The sequence below is a fragment of the Tyto alba genome, unplaced genomic scaffold (genome assembly GCF_018691265.1).
Source record: "Tyto alba isolate M040663 unplaced genomic scaffold, T.alba_DEE_v4.0 Super-Scaffold_45, whole genome shotgun sequence".
NCBI classification, from domain to species: Eukaryota; Metazoa; Chordata; class Aves; order Strigiformes; family Tytonidae; genus Tyto; species Tyto alba.
The window spans coordinates 18,295,160-18,314,540 of NW_024881321.1; positions in this window are offsets into that span (position 1 = coordinate 18,295,160).

A 19,381-nucleotide genomic window follows, 5' to 3' on the forward strand; every position below is an offset into this window, starting at 1 on the left:
AAGTTAGGCCTATTTGTGTAATAAAAATTGTGAAGTCAAAAACTGATACAAAGATCATCGTTTGTGTTATGTGGATTCAAATTTATGATTATACACACATTCAATACAATCAAGAAATACATGTTTCACAGAGAAATCAGAATATTACGCCTACAGTATGAACAGATTATAGACATTATCTTCGTTAATTGGAAATCAATAGGACCTTATGTGCATACTTAACCTCCTGTGGCTTTACGATTTCAGTGGGAGATTTGACAACCAGCAAACATTTTATGGTTCAGCATTACCCTGATATGTGTTGCAAAAGATGGAAAGATCTGATCCATGAGATTCTTCAGAGGTTGCCTTTTATAAAACCCTTGCATCAAGAAAAATAGTGTTCAAAATATGATACTGCCTATTTAGATATATGCCAGTGAAAATAAATTACATACACAAAGAGGTATTAAGGCTGAATGTCTATTGGGTAGTAGCAAAAGCAAGTAACGTTATTTTACTTCATCCTGTATCCATTAAAACTGTAGTGAGCAATATTCTTCAAAAGAGGTCATGTAGATTGCTCCAACTCTAATTGAAAGATTAATCTCTCCAATAATCATCCTGAAGTTAATTATTTCCAACTGACTTAAAAGATCTATGCTGAAGCAGCAGTTTTTAATTGCATTTTAAGTGATTCATTCCTTTATACAGTCATCAAATGTATATATGATCAGTTTCGTAGGTCACTAAAATGTTTAGCAGTGAAGGTTTATGAGATTAATAGCAGATCTATAGGGTGTGGACACTTGTAAGTTTGCCCAGATCAATATATTGCCCAAAACCAGGCTCCAGCAAATATTTAACAGAGTCATCAGTTCAGGATGTTAGATTAATTGAATTTTGCAGCATCCAGTATTTATTTGTTACTGCAGAAAAAAAAAATGGAGCAGGGTTAGCTTCAGATTTCAGTTTTGTTTTCTAGTAAACTACTTTTCAGGGTGAATATAAAAATTTTATCCTTGAAATGAATAGTTGTGAATTATTATTCTGGGCTTGTCTACTTTTCATAACTTTTTATAATATCAGGCAATCTTTTTTTTTAAGTGTCACAAGAAACAGAACATGTAATCAGTACACTGAGCCACCTTTTTATTTTATTACTGTGCAATAAGGGTCAAAGCTGGGGCGGGGGGGAGTGTTAAAAGCTGCTTTTTGGACAAGTCTCAATCTTGTGCCATTTAAAAAAGGAACAAAAAAAAACAACTTGAAGTGCATGAACCTGAGGTTTAAAGTGCAAATTTACTTGAAGAATGGCCTAGTCTTAGATGCTTCCCTAGGTACTTGGTAATGGATATTCTGAAACAGGACAGTAAATAGACTTTTAGTCTGACTCAGTTCAGCTTCCCACTTGCAGACCCTAAATTGCAGGTGTGCATGTTTAGCATGATACAGCTAAACCTTGGAATTCATTGCTGCTAGGTGTTGGAGATGTAAAAGGTTCACAGGTGTTCGAAACGTAACTACATAAGTCATGCACTAGAAACCCACCAAGCACTATTAGATACAAAGATACTGCTACTGGCTTAGAATCTGAGAATGAGAGTAGGAAATGTCGTTACGTGTTTGCTTTACGCTTATCTGCCTTCACATTTTTACCTTCCTTCTACCTTTCTACCCTGAACTTCCCTATTGCTTGCTTACAGAAAGACAATACTGGTCTAGATGAACCTTTTACCTGACCTGGCATACTTGTTCCTGTCTAGAAGCCGCTCACTGCAGACATTTATCCCCATTTGCTTTTCCCCTGAACTGCATATACAACTGAACAGTTAAGTACTTAAAATTTCAAAAGGTAAAAAGGGCAGTATGCCTCTCTCTGTCACCACACATCTGGAAGTTTCTCCTCAGCTGTTAGGTTTCAGCTGTAAAAAAAAAAACCTAGAGAATTGCAAAAGATGTGGACAGATGAAAAATTGAAAGATGTCAGTGGCTGCTTTAATATTTCACTAAAACAAATCCAAGCAAAAATCCTGGACATCTTTAACCAAGGTCTAGGCACGGTCATATAAACTCTATGGTCACTCTTAGTCCCATGGCGCCTAATTAGGTCATTGCCAGCCTTGCCTATTTCTAGCCAGTCTACACTCAGCCTCTGTTGGGATCATACTTCACTTTGCTAAACCCTGCAATATGGGTGGGTAAAAGCTGCTCTGGGGTACAGCGCTCTGGCATACATTATTCAGCAGCAGTAAGGCCCAAGGGACTCTGTGGAGATGCTAGCCCCACTAATGCTGTCAAGAGTGAAGGGGAAAGCAATTAGGCTAACCCTAATCCCCTGCAAAAATACGGGTAGTGAGGTTACTGACAATTAAAGGAGAGGAAGCAGGACTAAAAGAGTGAAAATATCCCAGAAAGTCAAGCTCTTCGCCCACTTATACAGCAGAAGTGTGCTGCTGTGATAAAGTCAGAGTAAGTTCTGATTTTCACTGCCTCACTAAACAGTTATATATTATAAAGGTTTACTAAGAAATAGTTGTGTTAGTGTTCTTCCTGGTTATGCACCTGCGTCTTATAATGAAAAAATAGATGATAATGTCTTTGCTGTACTACATTGTTCTATAACTGAGAATTAGGTTGTGTCTCATTTCAAGCTTTTTCAAAAGATAGGGATAATTGCAGCTTTTACTAACAGCACTGAGGAAAAAGTGAATTCTCTAGTGGGATTTTAAGCCTCATCTCAGTGTGTTTGAGGTAGGAACAAACATTAAAAGTACTCTAGTAATTTTTGTCAATGTTTTCCTGTATAAATTCTATTAAAAACATATATTCTTTTGGTCTTTCACTCAGAAAGTATAGTGAGATTTTTAATATTAATATGACTTATTGAGATATCAAAGACTAAATTAGAAATACCAACTACCTGTATTTTTCTCATTTACTTGCAGTTGATCATAAAAACCTGCAGAGAATATATGTGAAGTCAGTCATCCCTGTTATTTTTCATTCCTAGCTTCTGATACAATTTGGCACAGATTTTTAAATCAAATGGAAAAAGTAACACTGGGCCATACACATTCAGATTGATACATAATCCCCAGCAGCTGTATGGAAGCAAATCAAAAAGTCTGACAAATTTCTTTAATAAGTAAAGGAAAACTGCATGCTTTATAGAAGTGAGAATTTAGTGTGGTATTGGCTGACAAAGGACAGGTCCAGTTCCTTTTCAGCTACTACACAAAGATATTCTACCATATCAAACAAGAACAATTTTTAAGGAACTAGATATTTTTGAGCTGGAGAAAAGGCAGATGAAACATAAAAAAAGAACTAAAATCTGAGGCAAAATATTCTCTCTAAAGGAAGATTATTTTTTTTTCTTCTGCATAAACGCTTGAATTACTCTGCAGTTCTCTGAACTGGAAATTTACAAAAAGCTTTTTAGTGTGGTTTTCAGTAGTATAAAGAGCAAAAGCTCTTCAGGGTTTCAATTACATCTTTGTAACAGCTGTAAAAAAAATGTAAACATGCAGATTGTTCCAATATATGAAAACACCTTTATTTACTCCTTTTTTGTCGTACAGGGAATAAACTAGCAGTGATGACCATTGGAAAGTTTAGATAAATAAAAAAACCTCCAAAGCGGGAAAAATATTGTGCTATCAGGTAGCTGCAGCTTTGCTGTGTGAGCTCATTATTCATGTAGAGACATTTTCTAAACATGTCATTTCAGACAGTAATGGCTTCTAATTCTAAAAAAACATTTGCCTAGAGCAGTAGCTGCTATTGCTAACTTAGCAACAAACCCAGTGCATCCTCCACTACTTTAGTTGAACAAAGATACTTGGCTCTCATATGCTACTTGTATGACTTTCAGGCTAATACTATTCAAAAATTTTCCTTAGAAAAATTTCTACCTCCTTTCAGAAAATACAGCTAATGTCCCTAGCTGTCTCAGTTTTCTATTCCACCACAGTTTGCTGTATTTCAAAAACAAAGGTAACCAATGGCTGGTTACAAACTGAGGGCTCAGCCCAACTTTTGCTGCAGTCAGGTAGAGAGTTTACATTTAGTCCAGACCCAATGAAGTACCGATGTAAATATAAACAAAAGAAAGGCATATGGAACTTCAGCTTCTCTACTAAAACAGTAGAAAGAAGATGAAGAACTAGGTTTTGTCTACTGTCTCTCATATAAGTATGGGTATATATAAGTATATATATTGTGGGTATGCCCATGAATATACCAGCTGAGTGCTGGGCAGTGACAAGGAGAGTGTTAGAAAAAGTCCAGACCCTTTGTCTGACTCAGAAACATGGTTCTCATGTTCTTAATGAATTTGAGGCTTGTTAGTCTTTCTGCACATGTTTATTGTAACACAGGACATCAGCCAACAGTCACGACACCAGCCAGACTCCAGAACATTTTTCATATGCTTAACATGTAGAGCACTTAACCATGCAATGGCTAACTTATAACATTCTTAGGTTAATATCAAGTTCTCCTCACTGTCCTGATAGCAACATTTTCAACAGGAACAGACCAGAACTAACACATGCTATAAAAACATGCCTGGTTTCCAGGTCAGTGCAGTCCATGGTCAGCTTTGCAGCTCCAGCATACCTCTGTGTTATTCATTCGTATACTCTTGAATATCTCAATACTTTATAAGCATATACTATTCAAGGAAGTCTTCGAAATCTACTTTTCCCAAAAGCACCTTTCCTTAAGCTCAGGTCTAACTTTCACTTAAGCTAAAGTGGATTTAAAATCTAGGCTTCAGAACAAACATGTCTGCACACATTGCATACGGGTAGGTGAATGCAACATTGGAGTTAAGGAAAAAAGACAAGGATGTATTTCTGTGCAAACTCGGTCTCTGGGCTCTGTCACCAGGGTGCATCTTCTTTCCCCCTGTCCCATAACAAGAGAGAGCCTTTCCACTTGGACCACTGCTTTGGTTGGAGGAGACATGCCCTTCTCACCCTCAGAGCAGCGACACCAGGAGACCTGTGGAAAGAGGGTGGGACTGACTGCAGATGGCACTGGTAGGGGCATGAAGCTTCCCAGGACACATCCACACACACTGGTGACCAAAAGCAGCTTGGCAAAGCTGCTGGAAAGCAGCGTGGCAGAAAAGGCCCTGGGGGTCCTGGTGGACACCAAGTTGGCCAGGAGCCAGCAAGGTGCCCTTGCCCAAAGGCAGCGGTGAGCAGCGCCCTGGGCTGCACCGGGCAAAGCCTTGCCAGCAGTTGGAGGGAGGTGACCCTTCCCCTCTGCTCAGCACTGGTGAGGCCATGCCTGCCGTGCTGTGCCCAGCGCTGGGCTCCTACTATGAGCAGGACACGGGCGTACTGGGGAGACCCCTCCCCCGGTGCATCCCCCCAGCCCCTCCCCAGCACGACTGTTGGGGTCACAATGACATGCTGCACTGACACTGCTCTGTCCCTGGAGCAGCCCCAGTGCCTACAGGGACGTCGCCGTGCCAGCACCGAGTGCTACCGGGGTCTCGCCCATCAGCACTGTCTGGCACCGCCACCCCCTCGGCAGCCTCACTCGGGCCCTCTGGGCGCTTCTCTGAGCACCAGAAAGCCGTGGCGAAGAGCTTTCTCCTGGCGCTGGCGGGATGGGCCAGGTGAACTGCTGCCGCGGCCCCAGGTGAGCTCCCCCCGCGGCGCGGGGACACGCCGGCACGGCCGGGCCCCGCAGCAGCCGCCTCGCTCATGCCCGACGCTGCCTGCTCTGCAGGGACGACCCTGACCCCGTGCAGCCCTGCGGGCCTGGCCCGGCGTCACCAGAGCCGCTGCTCCGCCAGTGCGTGCAGGTGACCCAGGGCCACACAGTGAGGAAGAGGGACCTCCTCCTCTTCAGGGACACCCTACTCATCTCCAAGCCCGGGTAAGACTCGCAGACCCCGGCTGCCTTTCCTCCCACACCCAGGCCCCCAGCACCCCGGTTCTGGGTGCACCCATGGCCATGCCCATGTCAGGGGGATGGTAGAGGGGAGCCACGAGGCTTGGCCACCTCCAGCTCACTCCCTGACGCTCCTCTCTGCAGACGTGGCAGCGCCCCGCGCCCACAGCTCTGCCTGGCCCTGGGCCAGCTGCAGGTGCTGAGCGGCGGGACAGGGGTGGCCGGAGATGGCGCTGAGGAGGAGGAAGGCAAGACCACCAACTCCCTTGTCCTTGTCTGGCCCTGTGGCTTCTGTGTCATCACTTTCTGGTGAGTCTCAGTGTCACGTCCCACAGCAGGACCGAGCAGCACCTCCATCCTGCCCCACAGGGCTTCATCCTGACTCTGTGGCCGTGTCCATGGAGCAGGGATGTGACAACACCCGCCTCTGCCCGCAGGCTGGGGAGCAGCAGGCACTCAGGCTGTTTCTCCTCTCTCTCTGCAGCTCCTGGGAGGTGAAGGAGTGCTGGGTCAGCGCGCTCAGTAGGTAAGCCCGGCCTGGCAGTGCAGCCTGGGGGGCCCGTGCTCACATCACCAGGGGATGCTCCAGGCTGGGCAGAGGTGCCCCCATGGCTGCCAGCAGCTCTTGAGTGGGCAGAGCTGGGGCAGCTGCTTTGCCCAGCTGTGTCCAGCCAGCCCCTGCCCAGCTCCGGCCCCACCACTGACACTGCTCTCCGCTCCACTGCCCAGCCGGATGGGCTGCTTCAGGGCAGCTTGGAAGCACTCCCCGGGCTGGCAGGAGAGGGAAAAGGTGGCTTAGGTCTCACACAGCTCTTTCTATGCCCCTTCCCCCGGCACAGGCCACCAGAAGGAGTGGAGGGAGCCCGGGTGACCCAGCTGCCCTCCATCAAGCTCCTGCTGAAGGAGCTGAGTGTCCGCAATGCGGTGAGCGTCCGTCTTGTCTGCTGCTCTGCCCCCACATGCTGCTCCGGTCCTGCATCAGGTGTGTCACTTCTCACTTTCTGCTCTTTCCCCCTTGCCCAGGCACTGACACTGCACGCCAGCAGCCTGGAGAGGTTGATCGAGGGCCAGGCAAAGGTGAGGTTCGCTTGGGGTGCAATCTTGGCCGTCCCCCACCTCTGACATGAGGCCAGGGGCTGCTGCAGCTCGTCTGGGACCCTTTCTGCTGCGGGACTGCTCGGTGAGCGCAGCACGTTTTTTGCAGGCTGGTGCAGAGCAGCGGCCACCACCCGTCCCCTCCAGCAGTGAAGGTGGACGTGGCCACTCGGCTGGTGAGTTTTGAGAAGAGAGGGGCAGGACGTCCCTTCTCTGCTCCCCTCACAGGCGGGCACTCGGGCTGCACTGGGGCTGCTGCTGCCCTTCCCGCAGGGCACGTCCATCCCCATCGCTCTGCGCAGGAGAGAGCTCAGTCCCCAGGGCCCCTCGTTCCCAAATGACGCCTCTCCCTTGCGCTCGGCGGCAGGGGGGACAGCGCCGAGAGGGCCTGGGAGCGCTCGCCCGGCCGTTCTCACGCAGGGGTTTTTGCGCTCTTTTCCTCAGCGGCCGGCGGGACCCGCGGGAGGAGGTGGGGGCTGCCCTGGCCCTTTGCACGGCGAGGGACCTCGGCCGCTGCAGAGGCGCCCGGGCCGTCGGGCTCCGGCGCCGGGGGGGCTCTCTTTGGCCGGCCCCTGGCAGCTCTCTGCAGCCAGGACGGCACGCTGCCCCGGCCCATCCAGGTAAGCAGGGCTGGCCAGAGGGTCCCCATCCTGCCAGCTCCTCTGCAGAGGCGGTGTCCCAGGCACAGGGGCCCGGGGCTCGGGGACAAAGGCAGCTCCTCCCCATGTCCCCAACCTCCAGCCACCCTCCATCCCACCCCAGTGAGAGGTGCGGAGCCATCCGCTCTCACTCCTGTCCGTGAGGAAGGTTCAGGCGCCCCGGGGCCTGTCTCCAGCCACTAGCTGTCCTCCTCCGTCCCCTCAGGACCTGCTGGCCCTCCTGCGCCAGCACGGGCCTTCCACGGAGGGGATCTTCCGTCTGGCGGCCAGCGAGCGCGCCTCGCGGGAGCTGCGGGAGGCCCTCGACAGCGGGGCGGAGGTCTGCCTCGAGAGCCAGCCTGCGCGGCTGCTGGCCAGCGTCTTGAAGGTAACCCTGCTGACCGGCAGCTCCGGCTCTGTCGCTGCTGACGGGCGCCGGCGAGAGCAGCAGCCGAAACCCAGCCGCCGGCTCCCGAGCCAGAGTGCCGGGGGTGCTGCCCGCGCTCCCGGCGGCAGCAGTCAAGGCCTCACCCGGAGCCCGTGACATTGCAGGACTTCCTCCATAAGATCCCCTCCAAGCTCCTCGAGGCAGAGCTCTACGAGGAGTGGGTGAGCGCCCTGCAGAAGATCAGCAGGCAGGAGATGCTGGCGGGACTGAAGGAGTGAGTGTGGCGAGCAGCCTGCCTGCTGCGCGGGGACTGGCAGAGGCCCGGCCCTGCCTGCAGAGCAACGGCCTCCTCGGAGAAGCAGTTTCCTGCCAGCCAGCTCTGGGTGGCGTGGGCTCGGGTCTGGGGGCCAGTGCCACGGCAGAGCACTTCTCTCCTCGGAGCCCTTCCCGCAGGCACTGGGGGCTGCTCCTTACGAAGGGCCTCTGGGCAGGAGGGCCGGGAGGGAGGGAGGTGGCCACATCTCAGCAAAGGCAGTCCCTCTGCTGCAGAGCAGCCGTGGCCAGGGAGCCTTCCCTCGGGTGGGCTTGGCTGGGATCAGCCTGGGAGGCCTGTGTTGACCATGTCCAGTTTATGAACGTTGTGCTCCTGTTCCCTCAGCGTGGCCAGCAAGTTGCCGAAGGCCAATCTCCTCCTGCTCAAGAGCTTGCTGTCCCTGCTGCAAAACATCAGCAAAAACATGGCCACCAGCAGGATGTGTGCCATCAACCTGGCCATCTGCGTGGGGCCGAGCCTCCTGAGCCCAGCCAAGGAGCACACACTTCCCCTGGACGTCCTGATGCGGGAGAGGGGAAAGGTGCATGGTGTTTACCAGCTGGCTGCAGCCTTCTGGGCCCACCTGAGCTTTGCTGTTCAGAAGTACCTGGCTGCCTCCTCTCTTCAGCAAACGCTCGTGGGGGAGCTGCTGGGAAGAGCAGCCCCGCAGCTGCGCAGAAACGAGGGTCAGGAAAGGGAAAGGTGGTTGTACCTCAGTTCAAACGAGTGGCTTGCTGCTTGCAGGTGATGTGGCTGGTGGAGTTCCTCATTGAGCACCACGAGGAACTCTTTGGGGAGGAGGTGGCTGGGCTTGCCGGCGTATCGGCCGAGGAGTCGCCAGCACCGGGGCTGGAAGCAGAAGCAGCAGAGGTATGTCAGGGCCACCAACAGTGTGACAACAAAAGCCTCCCCCCTCAGGAGGTGGGACTGCTGCCGCAGGGACAAGCAAGGTCACGCACCAGCCTGCAGCTCTGCAAAAGCGCAGAGTAGGGCTGATGCAGGTTGGCCATTGCACTTTGTGCAGTGATCCCACCAGATCTGGCTCAGCTGGGCTCAGCAAACCCATCCAAGGGATCTGCTTTTTCAGAGGTGAGGTAGCAATTGGGCAGGTTGGTCCTTGCCACCTGTTAACTTCCACTATTCCATTACAGGTGGCCCCAGTTGCTCCAGAAAGCCAACCCCTGGAGAGCTCATCTGGGGACAGAAGGTAAAATGAGCTAGCTTTGATTCAGAGCAGAATTGATCCATGTTTATCATGGATTTTCCTGCCTAAGAATATTCTTGAATGGAAAGGTTGCCAATCTTCACAAAGAAACAGAAAAAGAAAAACAACCTGTGAAGACAGAAGCGACAGGCAACCAGGCTGGAAGAGGACAAAGTTGGAAACAGAGCTCTCTGGGATGGGCAACTGAGAAAATCCAGGCAGGGCAAGAAGAACAAGGAGCCCAGGTATATAACAGGCCCTGCTGTCTATGTTTCAAATTTTAGTACTGTTCTGAGTACAGGAAATATTTACAAGGTGCACAGAGGTGGCCCCAGACAGGAAGCATGAGACTGCCCTTGGGAGAACGTGTCTGTCAGGAGAAAAATACAACTCTAGTGTTGGCAGTTTTAATTTGGCACTTGTTGAGGATCTCTGCAAGGCTGAGACAACACCCCAGCAAGGTCACAAGACTCACAATTTTGAGCTCTTTGACCTGCTACCTACAGAAAGAGGCAAAGTCCCACTTTTCTGTTTATGCCAGCTGGCAATCCTAGCACTGTCTGGTGCTGTCTGAATCCCAAAGACACAGCAAGGAGTTGTTCCAAGTAGCTGTAGAAATGAAGATATTGGCACTTCTTAGAAAGCTCATGTTTTACCTGTGATAATTGCTAAAAACAAAAGCAAAACAACAAAACAAAACAAACAAACAACAAAAAAAGCCACACACACCAAAAAAAAGCATGCTTTGTCTACAAACCTGTGATTTTAGCAAGGCTGCTGCTGCTGCTCGGGTTTTGGAGAAGACCCCATCAGCTCTCCGGGGGCTCCCTGCAGACCCCGCTGCCTGGCAAGGTGGCACTGCACATGTCTGTCAACCTGCCATGCCCTGAGGGTATTGCATGTGTTGAGAAGGGGCCAGAGCAGCACCAGAGTTGCTGCCAGTAAGGGTTCTCTCCCCTGGGCCAGGACCCGACCGCTTTGTCACTGGACTTCCCAAAGAACGAGGAACAACATCATGCCTGTTGTCTGCCCTTTCAGGTGCCAGTATAGTTCTGCTGCTCAGATTCCCCGGATGAGCTCTGACGCCTGGGCTTTGAGGGGCACGATGCGGCCCCAGCACCACCTCAGCGGCGGCGAGGAGAGAGGCACCATGCCCTTCTGCTTCGGCCAGCAGATTTCAGTCTCACAGCGCTAAGCCGGAGTGGCCCCGCACCACCCTCAGAGCCCTCCCAGCCCTTGCAGGAGGCCTTGCTGGCTCACTCTCCGGCTCCATCAGCCGATGCCCACCAGCCGGCACATCTCCCCAGGTGGGCAGCTGGCATCTCCGCTTCAGATTCCAGGGAGCACCTCGCACATGGCCGTGCATATCATCTGGGAGGGACACGGGGGACGACATTCATGCTGGACAGCATGTCCCATGCTATAACACCCTCCATGTTAAGACATGTTAGGATATAGCATAGCTAAAAATGTACCTATATAGAATTGTTACAAAGATGGTATATAAAGCCTGTGAGAACTGCAGGGCTATGCAGCCCTGAACTGCATCAAAGTCTGAAGTACTTGAGCAATTTCAAAGTCTCAATTCATGGGGTGAAGCACCGTTCCCACGTGCAGAGCTGAATCTAGGAAAAATGCAAAAAAGAGTTGATCCTCATTTGCCTTCAGATACACTGGAACTGTGTAACCAGGTGATACCCTGATGGTCAAAACTGGCATTTTCCCTGGTAGTTCACATCTCTTGATAAGTCCATAACCTGGGATTCCAACAATCCTGTATTACTACGTCTTTTAGAAACAAATTTTTGGATAGAATTTATACTTTTTTGGATATGCATTGTAATATAACCTGCAAATGTAGTGTCCTAGCTCCCTTTCCTCCCCTTAAGCTATTATAAATACAATGATACAAGTTCTGGTTTAGTGGTTTTGCAATTTAGAAAGTAGTTATTTCACATTCTCTGAGCACACGCTCCTAGTAATTTCATTTTATTTCACAAGACTAGTCTTAGAGTGACTTTTCAGCTACATTAGTAAAAAAGCCGAAAGAATTACAGAAGTCATATCCCCCTACCTTGCCATCTGCATCCTGCAGCGTGCAAAATGAAAAAGAAAGTATACTGAGAGAGTCTATGGACTAGGAAAGAAATGACAGAAAGATAATTATGAACACAAAAGAAGAATGGTAGCTTGTCACATATTTCACTTGACACCTCTGAGTGGGTGTTAAGAAGGAGGATAGTGCCAGCAGAACTGCCTTTTTGGTACAGGAAGAAACCACTGTACCTTTAAAAGATTCAAATAAGCTCCAGAAAAGCATTGGCCTGCCATTGGAATACAGCTGTATATAAATTTTAATTTTAAATTTGGGAAGTTAATAAGATAATTTCTAAAAGAAAGTACAGACGGGCAGTGGGCAGGAGCATTGAATTACTCCACTGCACTTTTACACCTACTCGTTCTCAGCAGACAGATGCTGAACCAACTTGCTCAATTCAAGCCGGGAGCACCCACTGCAGCTCTCTGGCTGGTGAAAGCACTTGCACGCAGCACACAGCACAACACCCTTTCTGATAATTCTTGCTCAAACATGACTAGCTTGCAAGTTTCCAACAGGTTGGTAACTCCAGATCAGCCACATCAACAATTTCTTTCTTGCACCTTCTGCTGCAGATCAGCTCTCTGCACTGATGCAAACACACCCCTTCCTGTCAGCCACCACTGGAGCTTTGAATCCAGATTTTCCCAAAGCTCCAACTACTTAAACAGCCTCTGCTGTTTTGATACTGGAGCTCTGTTTGTTGTGTAATGGGGTCGAGCTCCTTCCAGAAGGGACAGTACAAGTGCCAGCCACAACAGGGGCAAGACACTGCACAGCTGATCTGCAGGTCTTGCAGTGATTGTGTGGGAGTCAGCAGAGCATGGAAATTCAGGTGCAACTCTCCCAGCTAGCTTCTGAAGGGTGTCAGAGGCAGTGCCATCTTTTTTTCACAGGCAAGGCCTCACTTGATACCCTCAGCATTGCTGCCCTAAGTAATTAAACTCCAAAATGTTCGGATCTCTTCACTTTGGCAAAACTGAGGGGTTCTAGAAAAAAATCCCTAAATCACTTTTAAAAAAAAAAAAAAAAAAATCCCTCTACATTCAAAGGGGAGAAACATCAGATGTCGAGACCTGAGTTTGGTCTTTCTTACCATTTCCCTGCCATTCATTTATCCAGCCACCTCTGTGGCTAATTGCAAACTGCAGATGAGCATTTGGTCTGGAGTTACTAACCACAATGTGTGCTCCAGGTGTTGCTGCTCTGCAGGTACAATATGGGTAGGCAGAAAGTGTACCTGCCATCTCTGGAGCTTAGTTCACACAAGGAAGGAAAATCAAGGATGCCAAATATACTCACACCACAGAACCACGTGGATGTAACAGTTGATGGTGCTATTGTACACACAGCCATCTCTTTGCAAGTGCTTTATACAGAGTCTCTGATAAAACATTGGAATAGAGAGTTGTGCCCCTTTCTCTTTTCCATAGCATGGGTTTCCCAATGTCTATTGGGACACTTTATAAACAGAAGATTATTTAAATTCCATTAGGAAATGACTAGGCATTCCAGCCATCTGCAAACAAAGCCACCTCAAATCTGAGTGCTGACAGAGTGATTTGTTTGTAATCGGACTGAATGGCCGATACATGCCTATTTCTCTTGCCCTTGTGGGAATACATTGTAAGGACTGCCTGCAGTCCCTAGGGTTCCTTCATATGTATGTTTTTCTAAAATGTCTTGCTATTTCTTTACAGAAATAAAGTGTCAAATGTATATCTGTCCAGTATTTGGATGAGTCTCTTCCCTTCTCTTCCCTTTTACTTCCTCTCTTTTCCTCTGTTTTTCACCTTTCTGATATTTAACTGCCCAAGACAATGTCATCCAAGGGTTGCACTTGTATAAGCCTTTTCTTTCACCCAGGAGCTTTGTTTTTTCTCATAGCAAACCTGGGTAGACACTTGCATCCAAGAAAAGGTCTTGACAAGGAAAGAACCGAGTATATTAGTACTTCTTCTGACCTGGGAAAGAAAATCGCTACTTTTTTGCTCATCGCAGAGGCCACTGGTCAATATTTCTATTATCTTGCTATGCTTTCATTCCACCCTTTTTCACACTCAGTGCCAAAGCCCCAAACCTCCTGGCCATGTTGCCATATCACAGACTCTGTTAGGAAGAGAATAATTTAAAGATCATCAGGGAATTTCTATTTATGGAAAGGAGATTTTTTTTAATCACCTGGAAAATATAGAAAGAACTGATAAGTTACAAGGGGACAGCCACTTCAAATCTACATCATCTTAAAAGTAGCTGATGAATTAAAAATTATTCTCTATCAGTTGACAATGATGGGGAAGACTCCTCCTCTTCCTCAGGGGGAAAAAAAAAAAAAAAAGTACAGGATGCTGACAACAAAGGGTTGTATGAAAACTACTGTTTCCATGCCATTACTCCAGCAAGGAACAGCAAGACAGGGGCAGCAAGGGAGTTGAAATGTGTTCCCTCATCCCTATGGATGTCTTCTACCTATTGGAGAAAACTGGAATGCATGCTCTGGGCCACCCAAGATGACCATGATACCCTCTCATTGGTCATATTCAGTTACCATGTGCTGGGATGACTGAATTATGCTGAGAACTATATGCCTATGTATGCACTCATATTTATGAAATGTGCAAATCTGATTTTAGTTCTAAAAATAAGTGCATACTAAATAAACATGACTCACCTTTCGTTCTTTTGTCTTGAAATCTGTATTTGCTCCCCATATGCTGAGAGAGAGGGATATCAGGGAAATGGATGCTCACATTATGAAAACCAACATCAACAAAGATCCTAGGTACTGCTCTACAAAAGTCCATTCAGGCTTCTTATCCTGACCCATCCATTCCAGTGACTCAAGAGACCTTCTTGCCACTGTAGTAGATTATGCCTCCTCCTAATAGAGGTCTCATGCAGAGAGGAGCACGTGTTCTGCTGAGAAAGGACTGGATCCAGTGCTGGACTGTGTTACATGATTTGCTCTGGCACTACAGCCCTTTTCTAGTCAGTTCCCTAACCCTGGGCTTTTCCCATCTGGACTGGTCTAGAAAGCATCTCATGGTCATGCAGGACTTGTGCTCTGCACAAAGGTACGGTGACCCTGGTTAGATTTTTCACCAAAAAAAAAAAGCAGCTGAATGTGTCCTTCCAACTCTGGAAGGACAACTTATCAACAGTCTTACCAACTGTGGATTGATCAAACCGCAGACACCCAATAGCAATCAGGGCTGGGCACTCACCTGCAAGGGCTCATACAAATTTCTGCTCAGATCAGGCAAAGGAAGGCTGTACTCTGAGCTCCTGTATCTTAGACAATTTTTCTATTCCATCCAAGACAGGCAGCTATGAGAAACTCTGGTTTGCAGTTGATATCCCCGGGCCCTTTGGCTTAACCTAAAACAATTACAGGCACTGTCAGTTTTACTTCTCTCTCTGATTTTACATACCTAAAGCTGCCTGTGAAATGCATTTTTCAGCAATGCAATTCACCCAAATTTGCCCACCTGCGCCCAGAGCTAACCCCTAGAGTAGCCATCAATCCCTTTACAGCTGGAGAGAATTTCAGAAAAATAAACTGAAAAAAAAAAAAAAGGTGAGAAAGATAATTTTAAGAAAAGAAGAATTAAGTAGATACACCTATGTATGCATTTGAATGTGTCTGATTCCATAAAGCCAAGGTAGGCTGCAGGTTTTAGCTAAACCAGTAAAAGCCTCGAGATTGCTCTATTAAATTCATGAAATTTGACTGAGAGCAGACAACGAACAGATTTAAAAATAATTTAAAAATATAACAATCAGAAACATTAAATTTATAAAATATAAATAAAGAGGAGAAATCCTGAGGAAAAGACTAAGGTTTTCACAAAACTAAAAAGTAATCTCTTTCTCAATCTTCCTTTTATGTACAACATAACCATGGGTAAGAACACTTTCTTATTGAAATAATAACAAAAAATTCTCTCCAAATCACAGAAAAAATTCTTCATTTCAAGGGGAAAAATATAATATAACATTAGAGAGGTGCAAGTTCTTCTACAAAGTCTGAGCCAAGTGAAGCTGAGCAGAAAGCAGAGTGCAATTCTACTTATACTGCCCTGGTACAGTGTAAGTACTGTGTAGGTACACCAGTAGTGTGTAGGTTTCTTCACATATGTAAACCAGAAGAACATTCAAAATACATTTATTCTAGTGACCTTTCCTTAGAGAAAGGAAATCAGTAAACTGTAATACTTTTACATAGTACACTTACAGCGTACAGTTCCTTAATAAATGCAGAAGCAAAAAGCTTTGTCACATACTTGAAAATGCATTTATGGCACAGTACTCTGAGATGCTCTGTGGGCTTTACAGAGATTCTTACAGTTTCCTTTGATGTAACCACTGTCAGTCATGATCAGAGAGTACAAATGACTTGGCAAAGCAGTTAACTGCAATGGTATGGCAATTCCTATATACCTATAACTATACCACAGATTCAGATATGCCATGTGTATACACAGACAGAACGATGTGCCTCAGCCAGAAGCCTTTTCATACAAAAGAGGTGAAAATGTGAAAGCTAAAAGAGTTAACACAGCAGGTAAATCACAGAATCCAACATCAGACTTATTAGAAATACACACGTAGCAGCTGTCGCAGAAGATTTAGAAAAGGTAAAGGTTCAGTTAAGGAAGATAATAGCTGGAAAGGAAAACTGCAGGCCAATACACTACCTTAGCAAAGATTAAAATTGCTGTAGAACCAGAGCATCTCTGTAAAGAGGAATGGTGAAATATGTTTCCTAGCTGGTGATGTGTCAGAAGGAAAACACAGATGTTTCCTAAGGACACAGTATCTTTGGAAAAGGGTGGGAGACTTAGAGGATTTTTTAATTCTGAAATGATTGTCCTGTGTTCTGTCTTTTTCTGTTTGTGAAATGTCTGTGTGATACATACTTCATCTTGGGGTAAACATTCAGTATTAGGCAATTGCTACTACAGAAGAGAGCCACCCTGACCTCAGGAAGACTTTCTTGCTTGATTTAAACCAAGTTATTCACAACTACATATTCTGATTTTCCATAGAAAGGGAATGACTTGCTGATTCCAGCCAGCAACTCTTTTATTCACATTTGCTGCTATAAAAATTAAGGTTAAAAGTAATCTCACACTAAGAATGCTAATTTAAAGCAGCATTTCTTCCTCTACTTTTCTGTAATCTAATTCTGCAAATGAAAACATGGGAAGAACATTCAGCTGTTTAAGAGACTAACAAGGGAAAAATGGTGAGAACAACTGTATGAGTTATAGTGAGGGAATTATAGCCAACATCATGTTTAAAGCAACAATAGGCCCTTCTCTTGAGGAATAACCTGATGAACACAAAGTAAGAGAAAAGTTGCTACAAACTATTACTCGTTGTGTTTATTATTTATCCAGACAGTATCAGCCTCCACACACCATGAGTTTGTGGGGTGGGTAGGCAAAATGTGCAGCCACTACGAGATAAGAAGTTGTCACTGATGACTCTCTTACCTGTCCACATGCATTTACCACAGCTGAGTTTCCATGTTGTCCCTCTGATTTCCGTACCAACTCATACATATCGGAAGAACATACTGGAAGCAGGGCCTCCAAAAAAAAGCAAATACCAACTCCAGTGAGTGCGAGTCCAGGTAAGAGCAAAGGAATGAGCTTTGTGCCACATGTGTAGCACTCCAAAATGCACATCAGCAATGTTCTTAGGTGACTCTGTAAATGAAGTTTTGCAATAACATAAATAGCTGAATATAATGAAGAAGCAACTTTTAGATATCTCAAAACAGTGCTAGGAAAGATCTGAGAAAATACTCCTTTGGTATATCCTCTAGATATTCTTTGGACGTGCACCACAATAGATAGAATGAGATTAAACAGTCAAAACACAGAGTAACATTATGGTATAAATTCCCACTAACTGCATATCAAGAACCTTACCATGAAAATACTACATATCTAAATCCTAGGTTACAATTTCAGCAAATAAATGTAAATGTAAAATCCTGAGTGTAAAAGAGAGAACACTGGTTTTGCTTAATTGTCATGTACATCCTGCAGTGACAGCACCTTTTATTGAGATCAACAGGAGTCACAGTTATCCAGTACACCCCAGGACAGGATCCAGACAACTGTTATTAAAAAATCATAGATATAAACTCTAATAGGGAAAGAGAAAGCTATCACAACCTGTATAAATCAAAAGCTATAAATTCCAAATGCGGTACTAATTACATTGTATAAATTCAATAAGCTGAGGAAAAAAGAACAGAAAGAAAGCAGTGGTCAGCATGAATAAAAATTAAATTATTTCATTTTATTAGGAACAATGTGAAAAATTGTATTGTTTCATTACTAGATGGAAGTTGGAGGCTTGTTAGTTCAGGAAAAGTATAAATATTTTGCTCTGCAGGTCTGTTGAGAATAATGAACAATTTCCCTTCTGAGACAAATACAAAAAAAAAGAGCAACAAGCATTTTTTTTAATCATGTCTGGCCAAGTTACATCCGGTGTCTTTACGAGCCTGTGTAACTACTAACGCAGCCTTCTCAGAGAGTCTCAGAATCCTGGGGAAGTTCCAGATGACTGGAAAAAACATAAACTGTTTTTGTTTGAAGACAGTGATTAAAAAAAAATGGGGTAATTTGGGAACTTTAGGCCTGCCAACAGCAATTTTCAGCCATCCATTTATTCACTTGAAAGCTACCTATCCAACATAATGAGTAGTAAGAAAAGATACAGAACATTCTTGTGACACGGTAACGTCCATCAACACTAATGTATAGAAAACAGATCCTCCTGTATTAGTTTTGCTTTGTTTTTTAAGGCTATTTAGTTGTTATAAGTTAAACTGTGGTATAATGTTTGTTAAGAAAAGACCTTATACACTGCCATGCATTTTGACTGATAACAGGGATAGCATTTGGAGGACAGGACACAAGTGCTTACATTGGTGGTTTACTGAACATAAACTCCAGTGACACTTAAATTCCTGGGACTGTCAATGCAAACCTTGGACAGATGAACAGAAAAAACAGAGGATAGGACAGAGAAGTTTTACTTTGCTTTAGTGCGTTTCCTTACTAGAATGAGCAATGTCTGAAATCAGCAGTTCAAAAAATGTTGATAATTCGAAGAGGATTTAGAGAAGAGACACGAGATGATGTCGTAGTTTGAGACTGGTTGGCAGCCAACCACCACGCAGCCACTCTCTCTCCCTTTCCCTTCTGGCAATAAGAAGGGACAGAGAGCCAGGCTTGGGGTTCAAGATAGGACTGGGGTGGGGAAAAAATCACCCTTTATGGTCACGAGCAAGATGCAGACTCAATAGGAGAAGAAAAAAAGAACATACATTTATTACAGACACTAAAAACAAGTAACAGAGTAGGACAGTGAGAAGCATTGCCACAGCTTGAGAACACCTTCCCCCCACCCCTCCCTTCTTCCCGGGCTCAGTTCTGCTCCCGATATCTCTACCTCCTCCCCCAGGGGCGCAGGGGCAGGGAATGGGGGGTGCAGTCAGGGCTGCCACTTCTTCCATCTTTGTTGGGAGGGGGAGCTTCTGGAACTTCTTCCCCCTGCTCCATCGTGGTCCCCCTCTCACAGGAGACAGTCCTCCACAAACTTTCTCCAACATGAGTTCCTCCCACGGGCTGCAGCGTTCCCCACACTGCTCCAGCATGGGACACCAACTTTCTCCAACTGAAGTCCCTCCCACAGCTGCAGCCCTTCCCGAGCTGCTCCGGCGTGGGAC